The sequence below is a fragment of the Ovis aries genome, chromosome X (assembly GCF_016772045.2).
Source record: "Ovis aries strain OAR_USU_Benz2616 breed Rambouillet chromosome X, ARS-UI_Ramb_v3.0, whole genome shotgun sequence".
NCBI lineage: Eukaryota > Metazoa > Chordata > Mammalia > Artiodactyla > Bovidae > Ovis > Ovis aries.
The window spans coordinates 38149471-38170876 of NC_056080.1; the positions used below are offsets into that span (position 1 = coordinate 38149471).

At 42.9% G+C, this 21406-nt stretch overlaps 1 protein-coding gene and 1 non-coding gene across 4 annotated transcripts in view; one reads left to right on the plus strand and one right to left on the minus strand.

Annotated features, from left to right (window-relative positions):
- The window catches only part of TSPAN7 (tetraspanin 7), a 129924-nt gene that overhangs the window by 57606 nt on the left and 50912 nt on the right, over positions 1 to 21406 (plus strand). The window lies entirely within an intron of this gene.
- On the minus strand, positions 16404 to 16476 carry TRNAR-UCU (transfer RNA arginine (anticodon UCU)). Its single transcript has one exon. It is a non-coding gene; the product is annotated as a tRNA-Arg (tRNA).

Sequence of the window (21406 nt, forward strand, 5' to 3'; positions counted from 1 at the left end):
CTGCGAGAATTAGGCCAGTGCTGGAAAGGGCTGTAGGGTGGACACAGACTGGGAAAGCAGGAAGCATGAGTTTTAAACAATCAGGAGTACAGAGACTTCAATAAACACATTAGGGAACTCAGAACTCATTAAGTTGGCCCTCGTTTATACGTTTGCTTTCTCTCACATCTTTAACCACCAGCCCTGTCTTGGTCCATCAGATGCTGTTCCTCTTTGGCCAGACCAGCGAACCTGTCTTGTGAGTTTCCGGAGCATGGGGAAGTCCAGAAAAATCTGACTGTCAGCAAGCTGACTTCCCTTTGGCTAAGTTTTCTCTCTGTCTGAAAAAGCATAGGGGCGGATGGGTGGGTGTCCTTGATACAGAGTATCTGGAAATTATCGGCAAGTCAGGATGGTTGAGATGGAATTTCCCTTTGACTTGCTTTCCAGTGAGAGCAGTCCTTTGTATCAGAGTGAAGGTGGGAGAGAGAAGAGTTCAGTGTCCCCTGCCCCTTCAGAGTCTTTCATTCAAACAGTTCAGGCTTCTCAGACTGGAGCCCTAGTCCCAGAGTGACCTTGGAAACGGTATCATTTCATGCTAGTGGGAGAGCCCTCATGTGAATTCCTTAGCTTGGTGAGTTCAGCATTTAAAGGGCAGACATTTTTCCATCCCCTCATTCTCTGAAAGATGCTGTACAGGGGCTTTCAGGGAAAAGGGGGCACAGGGACACAAGGGAACACAAGGGAAAACGGCTGTGTGGAGTTGGGGGTTGGTGGTGGTAGGTGGGAGGCATTCCTGGTGGCAGACACTGTGGACAAGGGGCTGGTGATACTGCAAGCTGAATGGCTTTACTTCCTGGCTTTGAACACAGTATGCTCCTTCAACACCTGCATCTTACTGAGGGTTTCATCCCTATCTTGTCTTCTCCTTGAGAGTAAATCTCAGAACTTGCCTGTGTTGCTGGCAATGTCGAGTTATATTTACTCTGAAGTCTAAGTCAAAGATATGAGTGTCAAGAACTTAAGTGATAAGGATGTCCTGGCAGTAGGCACTGCTGCCCCTGGCCTATCCCAGGTCTCCTGCTTGAGCAGAAGGCAGAGGTGGCAGCAGCCATGGCAGCTGCCTGGGCCCTACTTCCGCTGGGAATATCTCACCAGGGCCTGCCCTGCCTGGGTCAGGGATGCCCATGTGTGCCCTGCAGGCTGCCACCCAGCATCTGGTATGTTTGCTCTGCTCACAATGCTTGGTGCCTCCTGAAAGAACCCGGCAAGTGTGCTGTTCCCTTTTTGCAGGAGTTATTCTGCCTGCCTTCGCCTTGTTTCTACTCCAGGGCACCTGGGATGGGGAGGGTGATCAGTGTTCTTCAGCTAAGTAAGGCATGCGCTCCACCTTGGATCCCTTTCAGGAAGTGACTCAAAAGGTCTTTGGGTTGTTTCTTAAATGATCCTTGGCCACTTAGTTTTAGAGTTAACCACAGAAGCTGAGAAGGAGCTGATAGCTGCGTGAAAGGCAGGAGCCTGTTTCCAGGCAGGACAGATTGTCCTCTGAGATTTGGAACCCTTACTTCCTAGTTTGGACTGGAAATCCAAGGAGCTCTGTGACTTCCACGTTCTGTGTTGTTATTCTCTGTTCTGTATTCATGGACTGCTGGCTCAGCATACTGAGACTCAACTGCAAACTTGTATACAGTTGAAGAATGGAATTTTAGGATTGTTTGGGGCTGTCCTGCATTGTATACATCATCTTTTTATTGGGAGGTTGTAGATACCAATGGGCTTCCCTGGTGGCTCAGATAGTAAAGAATCTGCCTGCAGTGCAGGAGACCTGGGTTCAATCCCTGGGTCAGGAAGATCCTCTGGAGAAGGGAATGGCAACCCACTCCAGTATTCTTCCCTGGAGAGTCACATGGACAGAGTAGCCCGGTAGGCTACAGTCCATGGGGTCGCAAAGATTCGGACATGCTCAATTTAATGACTAAACAACAAACAGACGTAGTCCTCTGCTTCTAGATCTCTGAAGTGAGTCCTAAAATTTTCAGGCTGCCAGGCCTTGGCCAGTATATTGATTATCAGTCTTGAAATTAGTTTTTTTTTTAAAAAAAAAATTGAAGTTTTTCCTGCTTACTTCTAGGATCTAAACTTTCTTTAATTTGCCTGGGACTGAAAGGCTACAAGTAACTGAATTTCCTTGACACTAAATAAAAAGCTGTAACTTTGGTTAAGACTCTTCTAGTACATGATATCTTGCTTTAGATCAGGATTGAGTCCTACTTGGAAAGGTAGAAGTGAGGTGTTAGTTGCTCAGTCATATCTGATTCTTTGCGACCCCATGGACTGGGGCTCACCAGGCTTCTCTGTCCATGGAATTCTCCAGGCCAGAATACTGGAGTGGGTAGCCATGTCCTCCTCCAGGAGATCTTCCTGACCCAGGGATCGACCCCGCGTCTCCTGCACTGCAGGCAGAGTCTTTACCATGTGAGGCACCAGGGAAGCTCTGGAAAAGTAGAGGAAATGATGATCCTGTTGGCAATTCAGCTTCAGTAGAGTGTAATGTAAGATGATGGTGAGGCAAAGAAAAACAGCCATATTTCTTGCATCTGTTTAATTTTGCTTTCAATAACTCATTCAGTTGAGGCTTGGTTCTTTTCTTTCTCTCTTTGGTAATGAGCACATGATAGCATGATCCACTAAGCAGTGTGCAAATATTAGTTGTATACTTCTCTGTTTCTGGGAGAAACTTGCCTACTGAGGTTTAGAAGAAGCTGGTTTTTTCCTCATTTACACAGCAAGCAATATGATTTGGGAGATGGAATCCAGGGATCTGAGGTCAGAGGAGTCAAATTCTCATCAAGCTTTTCTACAGTCTGAAATGGCTGACTTTGAACAAATTGCAATGGAATTAGGTTTTTTAAAAAAAATTTCAATCTGCACATTTGCGGACAACCCCTTCTTATGTCACAGGGAGGTTGTAGGGTTCTACGGGGAGCCTGTGTGAGAGAGCACTTTGTAAATATAGAAGTGTGATCCTGGTCATTCAAAAAAAATTTTTTTTAATTTTATTTAATTCATTCATTTTTCAATTGAAGTATACTTGATGAAAGTGAAAGAGGAGAATGAAAAAGTTGGCTTAAAACTCAACATTCAGAAACTAAAATCATAGCATCTGGTCCCATCACTTCATGGCAAATAGATGGGGAAAGAGTGGACACAGTGGCAGATTTTATTTCCTTGGGCTCCAAAATCACTGCAGATGGTGACTGTAGCCATGAAATTAAGATGCTTACTCATTGGAAGAAAAGCAATGACCAACCTAGACAGCATATTAAAAAGCAGAGACATAACTGACAAAGGTCCATCTATTCAAAGCTGTTGTTTTTCCAGTAGTCATGTATGGATGTGAGAGTTGGACCATAAAGAAAGATGAGCACTGAAGAATTAACGCTTTTGAACTGTGGTGTTGGAGAAGACTCTTGAGAGTCCCTTGCACAGCAAGGAGATGAAATCAGTCAATCCTAAAGGAAATCAGTCCTGAGTATTCATTGGAAGGACTGGTGCTGAAGCTGCAATACTTTGGCACCTGATGCGAAGAGCCAACTTATTGGGAAAGCCCCTGATGCTGGGAAAGGCTGAAGGCGGGAGGAGAAGGGGATGACAGAGGATTTGATGGTTGGATGGCATCACTGACTCGGATGGACATGAGTTTGAGTAAGCTCCGGGAGTTGGTGATGGACAGGGAAGCCTGGAGTGCTGCAGTCCTTGGGGTTTCAAAGAGTTGGACACAACTGAGCAACTGAACTGATAGTTGATGTACAATACTATAAAAGTTTCAGATGTACAAGACAGCGATTCACAGTTTTTAAAGGTTATATTCCACATATATTCATTATAGAATATTGGCTGAATTCCCTGTGTTGTACAAGATCATGGTTCATTTTATTTATTCCCCTTCATAAGTGTGACTGGCAGACCTGATGATTTCTGAGAAGCTTGGCTTTCACTGGAATGATGAGATAAGCTACTGGAGCGAAGGGCATGTGGTAAGTAAGATCAAAGGCCTTCCTGGAGCTCAACTTCCTTTCCACCAATTAAGCAAGAATAGGACTGAACTTCAGTGGGTGACAGTTTTAAAGCTTGCCATACATTTTAGGAATTTTTCTTAACGTGGCTTCCAAAGGACCCTGTTCTCTGGCTTTCCCCTACTCACTGGTTTGCTCAGCCTCCTTTTGTAGCTCATCTTCTTCTCAATCTGTATGTAGCGGGGTCCCAGATCTAAGTGTGTGCTTCTTTTCTTGAAAGTAGTTCCCTTGGTGACCTTATTCCATGTCACGACTTTTTAAATACTAAGTAAATCCCCCAAACTCCCAGACTGTCTCCTGAAATCCAAACTCCTGTCCCGCTGCCTTCTCTATTTCGATGTCTCCGACTCAGTGTGTCCCTAGTTTAAACTGATCCTCTTCTTTCAACAACAACAACAAAGACCCACCAAGAACCAGTTCTACTTGCAGCTGTGCCCTTTCTTAAGCTCCCACTTCTTTCTCTCCCCAATTATTTTCTAGATATTTCTTCATGTTTTTCCCCCTCCTCACCAAGGGTGACATGAAGGAGAAATAAGTATCCCAATTTTAGAGTTGAAACACATTGTCATCCACTTATTTGAAGGCTGAGGCCATGAGTCCAGGGTCTCCCAGCCAGGTATCATGGATTCTTGTTTTCTCAGCGAACAGCTGTGTGAACTTTGGGGTGGTACCTTTCCCAGCCATCTCAGTGGAATTATTTATAAAGTCATAATAGCCCAGGCTGGCTCCAGGAAAGAGGTGCACCCAAATAATATATCAGCCATAATTTTCCATTCAGCATTTCCATTTTCTCTGTAGTCAACCACAATCCTCAGCCCTCAAGAGTGCTGTTATTTAAAACTGTGAATCATAAAGCTGTATCAAGCCTACCAGCCAGAGGAAATGTTGCCAGATGGTTTCTGACCAGGTACATCTCTTGAGACCCTGAAAACCAGCTTCATGATGCAAGGTGCATTGGAAGGGCAAATTATTGTATTTATTTTCAGGTTATTAAATTATTTATGCATGCTAGCAGTGGAGATGCTTTCCAACTAATAAATGTTGACTGCTCCTATTAGGGTCTCAATAGGACTGAGTAAGCTCACAGTAACCTGTGAGTTCTGAGTAACCTTAGAAGTAGGTTTCAGTGTTAATGGCCTCTGAACTAAGAATCGTTGCCTAGAAATATTTCCTAGACCCTAAAAGATTAAGGCGAGAAGAAACAAATCAAGACAGAATCTGGCTTGATTATAAGTAGTATATTTAATCTTTCTGTAGCTTGCTTACTCAAATTAAAAAGCAAAAATATAATAAGTGGCCAGTCATTGCAGGTGATGGTTCTCAACTTTGGCTGCACATTGGTGTCCCCAGGGTGCTTGAGGAACCCTGCTGCCTGGGTTCCACCCCCCCCAGAGAGTCTAATTGAATTGGCTTTGGGTGGGAACCAGGCATCAGGATTTTTGAAAACTCCCCGTGTGCTCAGATGCTCAGTCATGTCCCACTCTTTGTGACCACGTGGATTGTAGCCTGCCAGGCTCGTCTGTCCATGGGATTCTCCAGGCAAGAATACTGGAGTGGGTTGCCATTTCCTCCTCCCGGGGATCTTCCAGACCCTGGGATTGAACCTGCGTCTCTTAGATCACCTGCATTGGCAGGTGTATTCTTTACCACTAGCGCCACCTGGGGAGCTCTATGTGATGCTGATGTGCAACTAAGGGTTGAGAATTCTAACAGGGACCTAAAAATACTTTATAGACATCTGTCCTATTTCTTTGTTTTCTGGAGGAGACCAGAGCCTCCTGGGATTTTCCAGATCTTTTACTTACTTGTGGGAGATATGAAAATGAAAAACAGTTTCCCTTCGCCTGTAAACATGATACTTTTGTAGACTTTGGAGCATTAGCCACATGTCCATCCCCAGTTCCCATGCCATGGAGCAGATACATTTCATGCCCTGTCCAGTGTAACAGGTTCTTATTAGCATCTCCCATGATGTTTGTAAGTCCTGAGACCAGCTCACCATTACCTAGTTGGTAAGTGGCAGACTTGACATTTGAACCCTGATCCCATATCATCCTCCATTGTTCCCCATCTGCTGGCTGCAAAAATAGCCACCATATAATTCCACATGAACAAGAAAAATAATGGCAAAGGAGACATTTGGGGGGCTTAACTGTCTGAGCAGCTAGGTCTACATGAAGGTAGCTACTGTGCATTGATGACTCAGTGAAAAACTGAAGATTAAGTGGGTGGGAGAAAGAATGGAGTAGACCGCCTGGGACAGGGGACTCAGAGCATAGGTGGAAGTGTTAGTCTTGACCGGGTGGAAGGACACATCTTAGGGAGGGAGGAAGGAGCAGTGTGGTTACAAGAACTTTTAGAGATCTGGCAGGAAGTTAAGGTGAGCTTTTTTTTCTGATGACTTCCATTGTTCTTTGTGAAATCCCCTACATAGGTACGAGTTCTATTCTGAGAGCATGTTCGAAAGTCCAATTTATAAGTCCAACAGAGTAAACGGAGGTACCCAAGTAACACAATCAGCTATATAGTACTGTGCTGTAATAGGTTTATAACACTTGTCATAAAAAGTAAACAATAAATATTTTTAATCTTATAGTATGATATCTTGAAAACTACAGAAGTACCAGCTACACCACAGCTTTTACACTTGCTTCCAGACATCCTGGCCTTGAAATAAAGAACTGTGCTACCGTACTTTATGGAGTCACTTCAGTCGCTCAGTCGTGTCCGACTCTTTGCAACCCCATGAATTGTAGCACGCCAGGCCTCCCTGTCCATCACCAATTTCCGGAGTTCATCTAAACTCATGTCCATCGAGTCGGTAATACCATCCAGCCATCTCATCCTCTGTCATCCCCTTCTCCTCCTGCCCCCAATCCCTCCCATGATCAGCATCTTTTCCAATGAGTCAACTCTTCGCATGAGGTGGCCAAAGTATTGGAGTTTCAGCTTCAACATCAGTCCTTCCAATGAACCCCCAGGACTGATCTCCTTTAGAATGGACTGGTTGGATCTCTTTGCAGTCCAAGGGACTCTCAAGAGTCTTCTCCAACACCACAGTTCAAAAGCATTAATTCTTCGGCACTCAGCTTTCTTCACAGTCCAACTCTCACATCCATACATGACCACAGGGAAAACCATAGCCTTGACTAGATGGACCTTTGTTGGCAAAGTAATGTCTCTGCTTTTGAATATGCTATCTAGGTTGGTCATAACTTTCCTTTCAAGGAGTAAGTGTCTTTTAATTTCCTGGCTGCAGTCACCATCTGCAGTGATTTTGGAGCCCCCCAAAATAAAGTCTGACACTGTTTCCACTGTTTCCCAATCTATTTGCCATGAAGTGATGGGACCAGATGCCATGATCTTAGTTTTCTGAATGTTGAGCTTTAAGCCAACTTTTTCACTCTCCTCTTTCACTTTCATCAAGAGGCTTTTTAGTTCTTCACTTTCTGCCATAAGGGAGATGTCATCTGCATATCTGAGGTTATTGATAGTTCTCCCGGCAATCTTGATTCCAGCTTGTGCTTCCTCCAGCCCAGCGTTTCTCATGATGTACTCTGCATAGAAGTTCAATAAGCAGGGTGACAATATACAGCCTTGACGTACTCCTTTTCCTATTTGGAACCAGTCTGTTGTTCCATGTCCAGTTCTAACTGTTGCTTCCTGACCTGCATATAGGTTTCTCAAGAGGCAGGTCAAGTGGTCTGGTATTCCCATCTCTTTCACAATTTTCCACAGTTTATTGTGATCCACACAGTCAAAGGCTTTGGCATAGTCAATAAATCAGAAATAGATGTTTTTCTGGAAGTCGCTGGCTTTTTTCATGATCCAGCAGATGTTGGCAATTTGATCTCTGGTTCCTCTGCCTTTTCTAAAACCAGCTTGAACAACTGGAAGTTTACAGTTCACATATTGCTGAAGCCTGGCTTGGAGAATTTTGAGCATTACTTTACTAGCGTGTGAGATGAGTGCAATTGTGTGGTAGTTTGAGCATTCTTTTGCATTGCCCTTCTTTGGGATTGAAATGAAAACTGACCTTCTCCAGTGATAGAGTAATGTACAGTAAAGTCCAGAAAAGCACAATCACTTGTAGAGGATGCATGCACGTGACAGTGTTCACCAGATACGTGAACTTATGTGATTGGACATGTGAACACACGTTCACATCTTTGAAACTTTGCAACTTGAAGGTTCATATATAGGGGACTTGCCATATTAAGAAATAATAGTTATCTGTGGGAACTTCATGAGGCAGGGTGGGTGGTTTGAGGGGCTGTTTGAAAAAGAGTCTTGTGGAAAGTGGGAAAGAGATACTAGGGAGATAATAGAGGTAGTGTCAAGAATTCATGAAGGATGGAAATTATGTGAAAGTGTCACTGCACAGACTGTGTTTCTTGTTCACTGCTAGTTTCTCTTTCAGTGCTCAGCATTGTGCCTGACAGATTTTGAATAAATGGCTAACTTATCGAAGAATAAATATAGTAACACTAAGGAAATGAGAGATGGGAAAATGGGAGGGTATGGACGCAGAGTGGGATTTTAATTTAGTCTTCTGGATGGTGAGTGTTCCAGGTGCTGGCAAATTTTGGGTTGTGGCCGCAGGAGTAGATGGCAGCAGTGGCATGGAGGTAAAGACCATTGCCACTGGGGGGTACCTCAGGCCTGAGATGCTCAAAGTAAGAAGTCACCCTGGATGGTAGGGAATGGGTGGGTGGGTGTTAGTCGCTAAGTCGCGTCTGACTCGTTTGCAACCCATGAACTATAAATCCCATGTGTCCATGGGATTTCCCAGACAAGAATACTGGAGTGTTCTTCTCTAGGGGATCTTCTCAACCCAGGGGTGGAACCTGGGTCTCCTACATTGCAGGTGGATTCTTTACCATCTGAGCCACCAGGGAAGCCCTGTTAGGGCATGGAGTGGAGAGTAAAACTGCCAACCACCTGTCAATCTTCAAAAACATTAGCCAAACATCTTTGGCTAATAGATAACCAACAAGGACCTACTGTATAACACAGGGAATTATATTCAATATTTTCTAATAACCTATAAGGGAAAACAAAGTGAAAAATAATATGTATAACTGAATAATATATTCAGTGGTTCAGATATATATGTGTGTATATATATGTCTGTGCTGTATCACTGTGCTGTACACCCAAAACTAACACAACATTGTAAATCAGCTGTACTTTGATTTTTAAAAATGCTAAAAAATGGGGCTTCCCTGGTGGTCTAGTGGTTAAGATTCCACGCTTCTATTTGCAAGGGACATGGGTTCGATTCTTGATCAGGGAACTAAGATCCTGCATGCCACACAGCATGGCCAAAAATAAGCAACATTTGTTCAAAAACATTTTAAAAAGTAAAATATATATGTGTGTGTGTGTATATATATGTATATAAAATACGAGCCTCATTTTTCTGGTGCCCACATTGAAAGGTAAAAAGAGGTAAAATGCATGAAATGTTTTTCATTCTTATTTTGCAGGCTGTCTTTGAAACCCAGTGTGTAGGTTGCACTAATGGCCCATCTCTGTTTGCATTAGCCATGTTTCATGTTTCAAGCGCGTGGTGGCCACGGTGGCTGGTGTTTCTTCCTATAATGGGTAGGGCAGACCTGACAGTATTAAGAGGGTGGCATGTCGTGGAGAACCTTTCACCACAGTTCTCATATTTTGCTATTGTTAGCTGAATCATTTTGATTAAATTTGGGCTGATAAATTTCAAGTGTCTCAATTACGTCCATAGTCATCACACTGTTCCTTTGATTATCCTTCAGCACCTTGTTGCTTTTTGAGTAGGTTTGGAGGAAACCTTGTGGAGAACCACTGCTGTTTCTGAAAGAGCCTGGAATGGCAAAGCTAATCAGAAATAATTCAGCCTGACTGTGATGCAGGACTGCATTCATGTGGCCTCATATGCATGATTACAGATTCAAGGCTATAGTCACTCATTGTAGGAAACTGGGCAGGAGATATGCACAGCACAAAAATATCTAAGAGCATTAGAACTTGTTGCAGCTTAATGCTGCTCTGACCTAAGCGCCTGCAGTACCCTGAAGCTAGTAGTACACGTGTAGGTAGAACTTTCAGAAATCTGGCCCTTCTCATGGCCATTTTTTCCACCCAGACTTGTTTCATCTTTAGATCTCTGCTCAATTTAGTATTTGTTGTTGTACAGTGGTGGTAGAGTTTCCTCTAGAGCTGGAAACCAGGCCATTCTCCTCTAAATGGCATTGGTGGGGGGAGGAATAAATTAGGAGTTTGGAATCAACATAGACGACACTCTGAGCGCCGAAGAATTGATGCTTTTGAACTGTGTTGTTGGAGAAGACTCTTGAGAGTCCCTTGGACTGCAAGAAGATCCAACCAGTCCATCCTAAAGGAGATCAGCCCTGGGTGTTCTTTGGAAGGAATGATGCTAAAGCTGAAACTCAACTACTTTGGCCACCTTGTGCGAAGAGTTGACTCATTGGAAAAGACCCTGATGCTGGGAGGGATTGGGGGAAGGAGGAGAAGGGGACAACAGAGGATGAGATGGCTGGATGGCATCACCGACTCGATGGATGTGAGTCTGAGTGAACTCCGGGAGTTGGTGATGGACAGAGAGGCCTGGCGTGCTGCGATTCATGGGGTTGCAAAGAGTCGGACACAACTGAGCAACTGAACTGAACACTATTGCATATGAAATAAATAAACAATGAAGACCTACCATGTAGCACAGGGAACTAGAGGAAAAAATAAATGTCACTGGCTTTTTTTTTTTTTTTTGGTAAAGGGAGGGGCCAGAGGAACTCAGGAATTGGTCTGACTGTATAGTTATGGCCAAATGAGTCTGGCTTCTAGCTTCTACAATATTGTACTATGGTAGGTTTAGGATTCTTGTGGTGGTGCTTGAGAAAAAGAATGAGGCATTTCCAAGCTTTGGATTGTTTGTTACAAAGGAGAAAAGAGCAAGAAGCGATCATTTTAGTTCAGCTAGTTTATGTCAGTTACAATCCACAAGGGCTTCCCAGGTGGCACTAGTGGTAAGAACCTGCCTGCCAATGCAGGAGACATTAGAGGCCCAGGTTCAATCCCCGGGTTGGAAAGATCCCCTGGAGGAGGGCATGGCAGCCCAGTCCAGTATTCTTGCCCGGGGAATCCCATGGACAGAGGAGCCTGGCAGGCTACAGTCCATGGGGTCACAAAGCGTCAGACATGATTGACTTAGCACGCCCACACACACAATCCACAATGTCCAAGTCAGTTTAGAAAATGGCTGTGTCCCTCCTCTAGTCCAAAATGTGTTGCCATGCTCTGTTACGTTTGTGATTTTGATTTATGGTCGAAAGTGTACTTGTTTCTAGGAGAAAATAGGTATCAGATATACCTCTCTGGTCTATAGCTATTTTATATGAATGATTTTTAAAAATCAACAGACATGGGTTTAAAGGGTGGTAAATGCACAGGCTTTCCTAAGAAATATTGTTATAAATGGGTTTGGTGTTTTTGTTTTTATTTTTATTTTTAGTTTGTGTTTCCTGTGGTAGGACCACATTTACCCTCATTTAGACTTAAAGTTGGGCCCAATAGTGAGGATTATGCCACAGTGGTATGCCTGGGTAAAGACTGTTTCTGGCTGTAGCAATATCCTTAACATAATGTGATTTAAAACCAAAACATGTCTTCAAATGGGAACTTAATATATATAGGGCAGTTTTTGCACATAGCTCAACAGTTCTGATGGAGAAGGTGATGGCACCCCACTCCAGTACTCTTGCCTGGAGAATCCCATGGACAGAGGAGCGTGGTAGGCTGCAGTCCATGGGGTCACGAAGAGTCGGACATGACTGAAGTGACTTAGCAGCAGCAGCAGCAACAGTTCTGATAAAATGATTATCTTATGTTTATAATATACCTTTAGACCATTTAGGGGGGTCAGCATTTTTGTCCTTCTAAATCCCCCTGATTTTTTTCCTTCTACTTTTTATAGTTTTCTTTTTGGTGTAGTCTAGGATAGATTTGGGCTTCTGTGGTGGCTCAGATGGTAAAGAATCTGCCTGCAATGTGGGAGACCTGAGTTTAGTCTCTAGGTCAGGAAGATCCCTTGGAGAATGAAATGGCAACCCACTCCAGTATTTGTGCCTGGAGAATCCCATGGACAGAGGAGCCTGGTGGGCCATAGTCCATGGGGTCGCAAAGAGTCAGGTATGACTGAGTAACTAACACACACACACACACAGAATAGAGTCAGATGATCTATTATTATTCCTGAGTCACCTGGAGATGACCACTAATACTGCATCACTGTCGTGCAGAAATGTCCCATCCATGTCAAGTGACCAGTGCTCCTGTCCATATGTACACAGTGCAAGAGCAGGAGAACCAAGAGCTGAATTCATCTTCATTTATACCTTTCTTTGGGGCAAAGTGAGACAGCTAGACTCCCCCCACTCTGGCATTTTTGCTTCTGAATTTTATGACTTTTTTTCCCCTTTAAATCAAATAAGTGATCAGTTTGCTAGATTCTTCGTTAATCATAGGTGTAAGAACTTTTTAAACACAAACTGCTTTAAATTTTATTATTTTTTTTAGTTCACTGACCTTAGAAGTATCTTCCATCTGAGTCTTTAAACATCAATTATGAGTTTATTTTTTATTCTAGCCTCCTAATGGTTGGTGGTCTCAGGGCATTTTGTGGCAGGAAGCTTGGGGACAAATTAAAGGTGAACTAGTGAGGATCAGCTTTTGAATTGCCTCAGTCCTTTTGGAAATTTCACTTCCCCACCTATTTGCATAGAGATCATTCGGTGAGCATTGTCTCACTCTTTGTTTGGAAGTTTCTCCAAAATGGAGAAGTTGCTATGGTTTTAAGATATTGCCTCTATTGCTCTCCTAACTTGGGAGATGCAGGTTGAAGAAAAAGCAGTTACTTCTTAGCTGTATGATCTATTTGTCATTGTTTAGTCGCTCAGTGTCTGACTCTTTGCGACCCTATGGACTATAGCTCGCCAGGGTCCTCTGTCCATGGGATTTTCCAGGCAAGAATACTGGAGTGGGTTGCCATTTCCTTCTCCAGAGGATCTTCCCGACTCGGGGGTTGAACCAGCTTCTCCTGCCTTGGCAGGTGAATTCTTTACCACTGAGCTACCGGGGAAGCCCATGTGATCTGTTATACCTTAGGATAAAGTTGAATGTATTTGCTTAAACTCTCAGCTTTCATTGGTGTTATGACATTACTTGTCCAGGACAGTGGTTCCAATAGGTGTTAAACTTCCAAAGGCTTTTGCAGATCTAATAAATCTGTGCTGTATCTTAAGCAATGAAATCTATAGTCTTAGGACTGTGTAGAAGACACATCAGTTAGAGAACATTCTCTAGTGAATTGGTCCTAAAATTACACCTGTCTTAATTGGTGTAAACTGCTTGCCATCTAATTGAGCTAATACCATTAAGGTTTCATCAGTCTGGCATTCTGAAGTCACCCCAGACAACTGATCTTCATTTTGTACCTATAGCAGTGATGATGCTAATTGGTAGAATTCCACAGCACGGAGTTGTAGGATTCCAGGATAGTGTTTCTTTGGTTGGTTTGTATAAGACTCTCCTTTTACATCCAAATCAGTGGCTATTAACCCTTTTTAGACCATATTTTATTGCAGAGCAATGCTGCTAGAAGATAATCTACAAAGTAGAATCATCAGAATATTAAGTTTGAGCTAGGGGCAAAGAAAATTGTGTTAACAAGCAGAGCCAGAGTTCATTTTAGCTATTAATTCTGTTGAGCTACTGTACTTTTCAGAGTTCACTTCCATTTGCCTGCTGGCAGCTAGAAAGGAAGGTTTGAAATGGTTGGCCTTCTGGCATTTAATTAATCTTGGAGAAGGTTGAAGTCCGGTTTGATTTCATGACTGAATGCCGTAATAGTCGTTGACTATCATTTGTCAGTGTTACACGGTCAGGAAGCTGTCTCTACCAAGTGTGACACGTGTGAATATCTACAAAATGGCTCTTATCAGGGAGGGGACACTTTGAAGATCTGAATATTGAGTGATTTCATTATTGCCATCACTATTAATGAGAAAAAATTTTGCTCTACTATTCAAGAATATAAACCAGATTGTTACTGATAAAGAGGAAGAAAAATCATCTGTAGGAGGGCAAACCTCAGGGAGATATTCAGCTACATAGGGAGAGAAGGCTAGAGTCATTTGGTTTAGATTTTCTTTTAACTGAAGAAGTCTTTCCCACTGTTTCCTGGATCAAGGAAAATCCAACCTCCAGAGATGGGGCACATATAACACCACGAAGTAGTCTAAGGCAGTCTACTATAGGTTTATATACAAAGACATTTTATTGTTTTGTTCTTTTAAAAAAAATTGATTGATGTATAGTTGATTTCTTATACAATGTGTTGTTAATTTCTGCTGTATAGCAAAATTTATTCTTTTTCATATTCTTTCCTATTATGGTTTGTCACAGAATATTGATTATAGTTCCCTGTGCTATATAGCAGGACCTTGTTGTTTAGCCATCTTGTATATAATAGTTTGCAGCTGCTAATCCCAAACTCCCAATCCTTCCCTCCCCGCCCCTCCCCCTTGGCAACCACAAGTCTCTCCTCTATATCTGAGTCTGTTTCTGTTTCATAGATAGGTTCATTTGTGTTGTATTTTTAGATTCCACATATAAGTGATATCATATGATATTTGTCTTCCTCTTTCTGACTTGCTTCACTTAGTGTGATAATCTCTAGTTGCATCCATGTTGCTGCAAAGCATTATTTCATTCTTTTTTATGGCTGAGCAATATTCCATTGTATGTATATATGTATGTGTGTGGTGTGTGTGTGTGTGTGTGTATACACACACATATTTATCCATTCATCTGTCAATGGACATTTAGATTGTTTCCATGTCTTAGCTTTTGTAATTGGTGCTACTATGAACATAGGGGTGCATGTATCTTTTTGATTTAGAATTTTGCAAAGACATTTTCTTGAACGTGCCTTCTTAAAACATTTATCTTTTTGGTCTTGGTTTTGTTTTGGGGAGCAAAGTAGAATAAGTTCACTTGTATTTGCATGTGATAAACAAATTTTTTAAAGAGATCTTTAACGACTTGCTGATGCTAAAGCCAGCTCAGTTTAAAACTGTTAAGGAGAAGATGTATTTTAGTTTTCTAAGAAGCAGGTCATCCTCATTCATTCAACCATCAGCTAGTTATTGAGTACATCCTTTGAATAAGACCTTACAACAAAGTTAGATAATACCTGAATTTGGCTTTAAGAGACATAGTCCGATAATAGAAGCTATGTACACAAATGGTGGTTACAAAGTGGACCAGTACTCCTATAGATGGTAATAAATTTAAATTTTAAAAGTGCTTCTAATGTTTTTTAGTGAAGTAATTTTTGCATCAGAAAACCTTTGTTAACTGGTTAGTATAGAATTTACAGTGTGGGCTGAGGTAGAGATTCAGCTACTTCTCCGAGTAAATCTAGATGGTGAATTTCATCATGAGAAATTTCTTCAACATACACATTCACAAAAAAAGTATATTCTCTGAATTTTTAAAAAAAAACTTTTTTCTCTTTATCCATTTGTTATGGAATTTGAAATTTGGATATTTTGTTCATGTCATTGTGAACTAATTATTGGGTCATATAGCTAATGGAGCATTTCTCATTTATGAGTTAGTGCCCTCCGGTCTCTTAGGTTTTGTTTTCCTTTTATATTCCCCAGGACTTTCTCAATTTGGATAAAGTAGTCTTCCCTAGGAGCTCAGATGGTAAAGAATCTGCCTACAGTGCAGGAGACCTGGGTTTGATCCCTGGGTTAGGAAGACCCCCTGCAGAAGTGAATGGCAACCCACTCCAGTGTTCTTGCCTGGGATAATAATCCTCAGGACAAAGGAGCCTTGCGGGCTACAGTCCATGGGGTTGCCAAGAGTTGGACATGACTGAGACACTGACACTTTCACTTTCATGCAGACCATAGAAAACATATATTTAATACCTGTAATTTGTATTGCTGTTTTGTTTTTAAAATGCTTATCATGTTTAAGGATCTTTTATTCTGGGTTTTTAGATATCTACCTCTTTGCTAATATATATATTTTTAAATTTTGTGACCTAACTCCTGCCTTCAAATTTTATTATATTAGAGATGACTTACAGATGCCTATGTCAGAACTAGTTCAGTCATATTAGGAAAAGATTGATGTCAGATAGCACTATTATCCTAGTTCATGGTGGTTAATACTTGGAAAGTATGCTAATCAAAATATTTAGAATGAGTCATTCTCACTTTTTAACTTTTATTTAAAATTATCTTTTGGCCACGCCTGTGGCATGTGCGATCATAGTTCCCTGACCAGGTATCGAACCTGTGTACCCTGCATTAGAAGTGCAGAGTCTTAACCACTGGACCACCAGGGAAGTCCCTTGGCTGGCTTTTAGGAATGGGCAGGAGAGAGTCTCCATGATAGCAGCATTCCTGATTCCTCTGTCTGCTTAGGGACTTTATTCTCAGCATCCAGAGTTTTTGCCTTCTTGCCCACTTCCCTTCATGAGGGGCCTCACATTTATTGACACAGCTCTTTATAGTATCCAGAGGGTCCTCATAAAACTTCTTTCCAGCCTCTTGGTGCCTTGTGAGATAGGCCAGGGACATCACAAAACTGAGACTCAGAGGTGTAAAAACTAGCACTTGAACCTCAGCTGTCTGATGCTGCTAACCCTCAACTGCCTGTTATATAAGCTGATAAGAAGCCGTGGTCAGGAGGTGTCTGGGAAGTGAGCCCTTCTGCTCACTTGAACAAATGTGAGGACACTTACCTCAGACAAAGGCCACAAGAGAAGCAGGGTGTGGTCCAGCAGGCAGGGCCATAGCCCTGGTTCTGACTGCACCATGAACATCCAGGCAGGGGTCACTGTCTGGTCCTGGAACTTTGATATCTGCTGACTGGATTCCATGCAGCTTCTATTACTGCCCTCTCAGATCTTCCTGGTTTGATAGCAACCTTCCACAGAGGGTCCTTCTGTGATTTCTGGGGCTTCCTCGATGGCTCAAGCATTAAAGAATCAGGAGATGCAGGAGACTCAGGGTCGATCCCTGGGTCAGGAAGATCTCCTGAAGGAGGAAATGGCAACCTACTATGATTTATGATTTCCCACTACAAAAATAAAGGACATCTTTACCCTGAACCCCAAAGTCTGGAAAAGAGCTAATTAATCTAGTCAATGAAATCGATTTGAGGTTAATTGTATTTATTTTATTTTTACTTGGCCATGCCATGCAGCATGTGGGATCTTAGTTCCCTGACCAGGGATTGAACCTGTGCCCTCTTTATTGGATGTGCAGCATCTTCACCACTGGACCACTAGGGCAGTCCCAATTTTAGATTAATTTTAAAGGAAACATGCCCCAAGACCTAGTTTGAATTTTGTACTCAAACTTGAGTGGAGGAAGGATTTTCCAGGAGAGGCGCCTTTAAAGAATGTAAACTGTCGTGGACTATCTCTTCTGTTAAATTTTGTTGAATTTTGGCACGACTTTCGGGGGCAGAGGCAATGTCAAAAAAGGATGTTGCTTCTGAACTATTTCCATTTTCCTGAGAAAGATGGAGCAGGTCTCTGGTTAAATCACTTGTGAAACTGACACCACTTCCCATCCTTTATTGATGAAAATTAATGATATTTCACTTTAGAAATGTCCTTGCCAGAAAGAGAAGAAAAATAAAGCAGGCTTTGGAAACCTTGAGAAAAGTGATACTTAATGTTTGTTGAAAACTTACTGTATGCTCCACGCTGTGTCACCCCATTTAATCCTTTGCAGAACCTTGTATTATGCTACCTTTTTAGATAGTAATTTAACAGATAAGGACACTGAGGTAGAGTGTGTGTGGCTCCCCCATTGCAAACTCCAGAGAGGGGTATACAGGCCTTAGATGGTGACTAGTACACCCGCAAATTTCACTGCAAGCCTTCCAATTTCTGGTCAAGGATTCAATTAGTCATTTCCAGATAAAACTTGGAAAATTCCTTACTGAAAGCTCCACGTGTGTTTGTGTGTGTGCACGTGCACGCGCTTAGTCACTCAGTTGTGACCAACTCTTTGCAATTCCACAGACTATAGCCCGCCAGGCTCCTCTGTCCATGGGATTTCCCAGCAAGAATACTGGAGTGGGTTGCTGTTTCCTTCAGGGGATCTTCCTGACCCAGGGATCAAACCCGTGTCTCCTGCATTGGCAGGCAGATTCTTTACCACTGAGCCACCAGGGAAGCCCTACCTACTATCATGCACACACTTGCTGATTGGGAGGTTATTTTCCAAACTTCTACACATTGTACTCTAGCCTCAGACAGGCCACATTTGAGGCAAATTGTGCAAAACCCTCTTGCTGTTGCCCTCTCCACACTTGAATGAGTCAAGCCACTTAGCCATAAGACAGAAGCTGTTTCTTTTTTGTTTTCTTTTCCTCTTGCTCAAATTGTTTCATAACCAGTACTCTGACTTTGAGTCAGAATAGCTATTATTCACCCTTTCCTGGTAGAGAAACATTTAAAATTGCAGATTAACCTCTGTTCCAAAGAGTTGTTGCTGTTCCCAGTCAAATGTCTTAATACTCAGGATCAGTGAGACCACCAGGCAAATCTCCAAGGTTATGTTTGGATGAGAATTAACACAAAGACAGTAGAACAATGTGGAAAAAGTTGGAACTCTAGCCCTAAGGCCACTGATGACACCAATATTGAGGTCAGTGCTGAGGCACCTGCTGGAATGTGCCAGGCTGGGGGTCTCCCAGGTCCTGTATCCCCTTGTGACCAATAGTCAGGATGAGGGCCAGGCAGGGATTTTTTTCCCCATTCCTTCTCTCATCAGACTATTGTCCTGTTGTAGAAACATCCCAGGGCACATTGCCAAGCTGTCACAAAGTGTGTGCCTGTAAGAAATTACCCCTTCATAACTCAACATCATTGTTGCATCCTGACTTTCTGAGAGGTTTTTCCTTAGCTGGCCAAACTGGGAGTTCCTGTGTCCTGCCTGTGATCTCAGCTTACTGCTGCTTTACCCTGCAAACTGGCCTTTGGGTATCCTAATGGGCAGATTTCATTCCTGTCAAATTCCAGAAGTGCTTGTAAGTCTCTTATACTTCAACTAAAACAAACAAAACTCAAAGTGCAGTTTTTAATTCCTGTGACCCATGAGTTCCCGTGAATCCACTTATTCTGATACGGCTTTAAACCTCAGACGCTATGGCGCATATTTGCTTCCGCTAAGACTTCCCCAGTTGGCTTCCATTTTACATGTTCAAGGTGGTGTCTGTATCTAAGAGATAGGTAATCTTGCACCTTCGGTCCTAAGCTTAGAAACGTCATGATGGGCATTGCCTCAATTCCATCCTGAGTCCCTAGGGTGGCCCAGTTCAGTAGAGCTTGTTTTCCTTCCCGCACTGCTTTATGATTGTTATGGTTGGGGACGCTGAACTCAGATTTTCCTTCCCGGTTGCCTCTTGAAACGCTGCCATCTTTCCCCACAGGAGAGCAAGCCCCTGCTGATAGGAAATCTCTCCATGTGCACGTGGCTGCTTGCCAGCATCGATGGCTGCCAATGGTTTTGTCTAGTTCCAAGCAGTTGATTTTCCCTAGATGGTGGACTGGGCCACACAGCTGGCCCGTGGCACAGTAGGCTCTTCATTGAGACATGATTCTTTGTGGAGAAGTTCCTCTGGTGTGCTTAGGGTTCCCACACACATTTGTGACAGTTGAGTGATGCAAAAAAAAAAAAAAAAAAAAAAGCTTTTCATATTGCTGTGGTTTGGGGCTTATTGTGAGGCAGAGGATATGTCAAGATTAAGGTATGCTGCAGGCCCCTCAAGAGGTACTGGATTGTCCCAGCCCCAAGTGGGCCAGGTGGCTGTTACAGTGGTGCTGGAGCACCCCCCATTAAACCACTCCCCCCACTCTCTAGAGCCTGTTGAAGAAAAGTATTAAGGATTCTGCACTGTGTGCCCTGACTTGGCTGGACATGGTGTGGGGCCCTGGCTAATAACTCTGTGAGGGCGAAAACAGGGCAGCTCCCTAGAACTGGGCACCTTTGGGAGCTGAACCTCTCTCCCCTCTCACTCCCCAATTCTGGAAAAATGCTGCAGCCTCTGATCTTCTATTTTTTAATTGAAATTGTATGGATTTTTGTCCTTAACTATGTGGTGCACTCTCTAAAAACACAGAGGGCAGGAGGCCCTCTGAGGTACAAGGAGTGCTACTTATAAAAAAGTTTTTCAGTAGAGTAGAAAATACTAGGATCCATGCTCAGAGTGAGGGTAAGTATTGCTTTGAGAAACCCTCATTTATGTTGTATATACAGGGTTTCGATATAAATCTTATTTCTTACATAGATTGATCGTGGTCAAGTCTGAAACCCTAGACTGTGAGATGAATCTCAAGTTGTCTCCCATTCCCATAAATAGAGTCCCTGGTGGCTCAGATGGTAAAGAATCTGCCTGAAATGCAGGAGACCTGGATTCGATCTCTGGGTTGGGAAGATCCCCTGGAGAAGGAATTGACAACCCACTCCAGTATTCTTGTCTGGAGAATTACATGGACAGACGAGTCTTGGCAGGGTCCATACTGTTGCAAAGAATTGGACACGACTGAGCAACTAACACTTTCACTCTCCCAACAACTTGCTTTTCCAAGTGGCCCCTCTTCTATCTTGCAAAACCTCCAGTGTGCAGAACCAGTCTTAGTTATATAACCTGGGGCACTGCTAGGTCTTAAATCATCAAAGACAGATTAAATCATGGCCACACTGTACTCTCTGAGGTGAAGGATATACTCATGGACTTAAGATTTTTTTATCAGTTACAACACATTGGTTTTTCTATTAATTCTCAGTTAATAAGAAAGCTGGGCCGCAACACAACACTGTAAGCACTTTGGTTCGTTGCCGCTTCTCCCTAGAACCCAGTAGGAGGGTAAAGTGAGCAGCAGGCCGGGACCTTCTCTGGGGAAAGGGCAGGCCTTGGTCCCTTTGGTGTTCATGCTGTGATAGGCGGGGCCTTCCTAGTGGGAGTGGTACAATACCCTGGGCCTCTGACCCAGAGCATAGGTAAGGAATTGTTCTAGCAAGCTCCTCTGAGCCACATCTAGAAAGTATCCTCAAAGACATATTTATTTAGTCTTTAGGAGGAGAATGAAATGGGAACAGTGGCAGTTGCAGTTGCTTGGGTGTTGATTGTTAGGCCCATTATCTCATCTAATCTGCTTAACAACCCTCCCAGGTGGCTGTCATCATCCCCCTTTGAGGAAAAAGAGAACTGGGTGTTAGAGAAATTGAGTAGCATCCAAGGCTGCACGCCTGAGT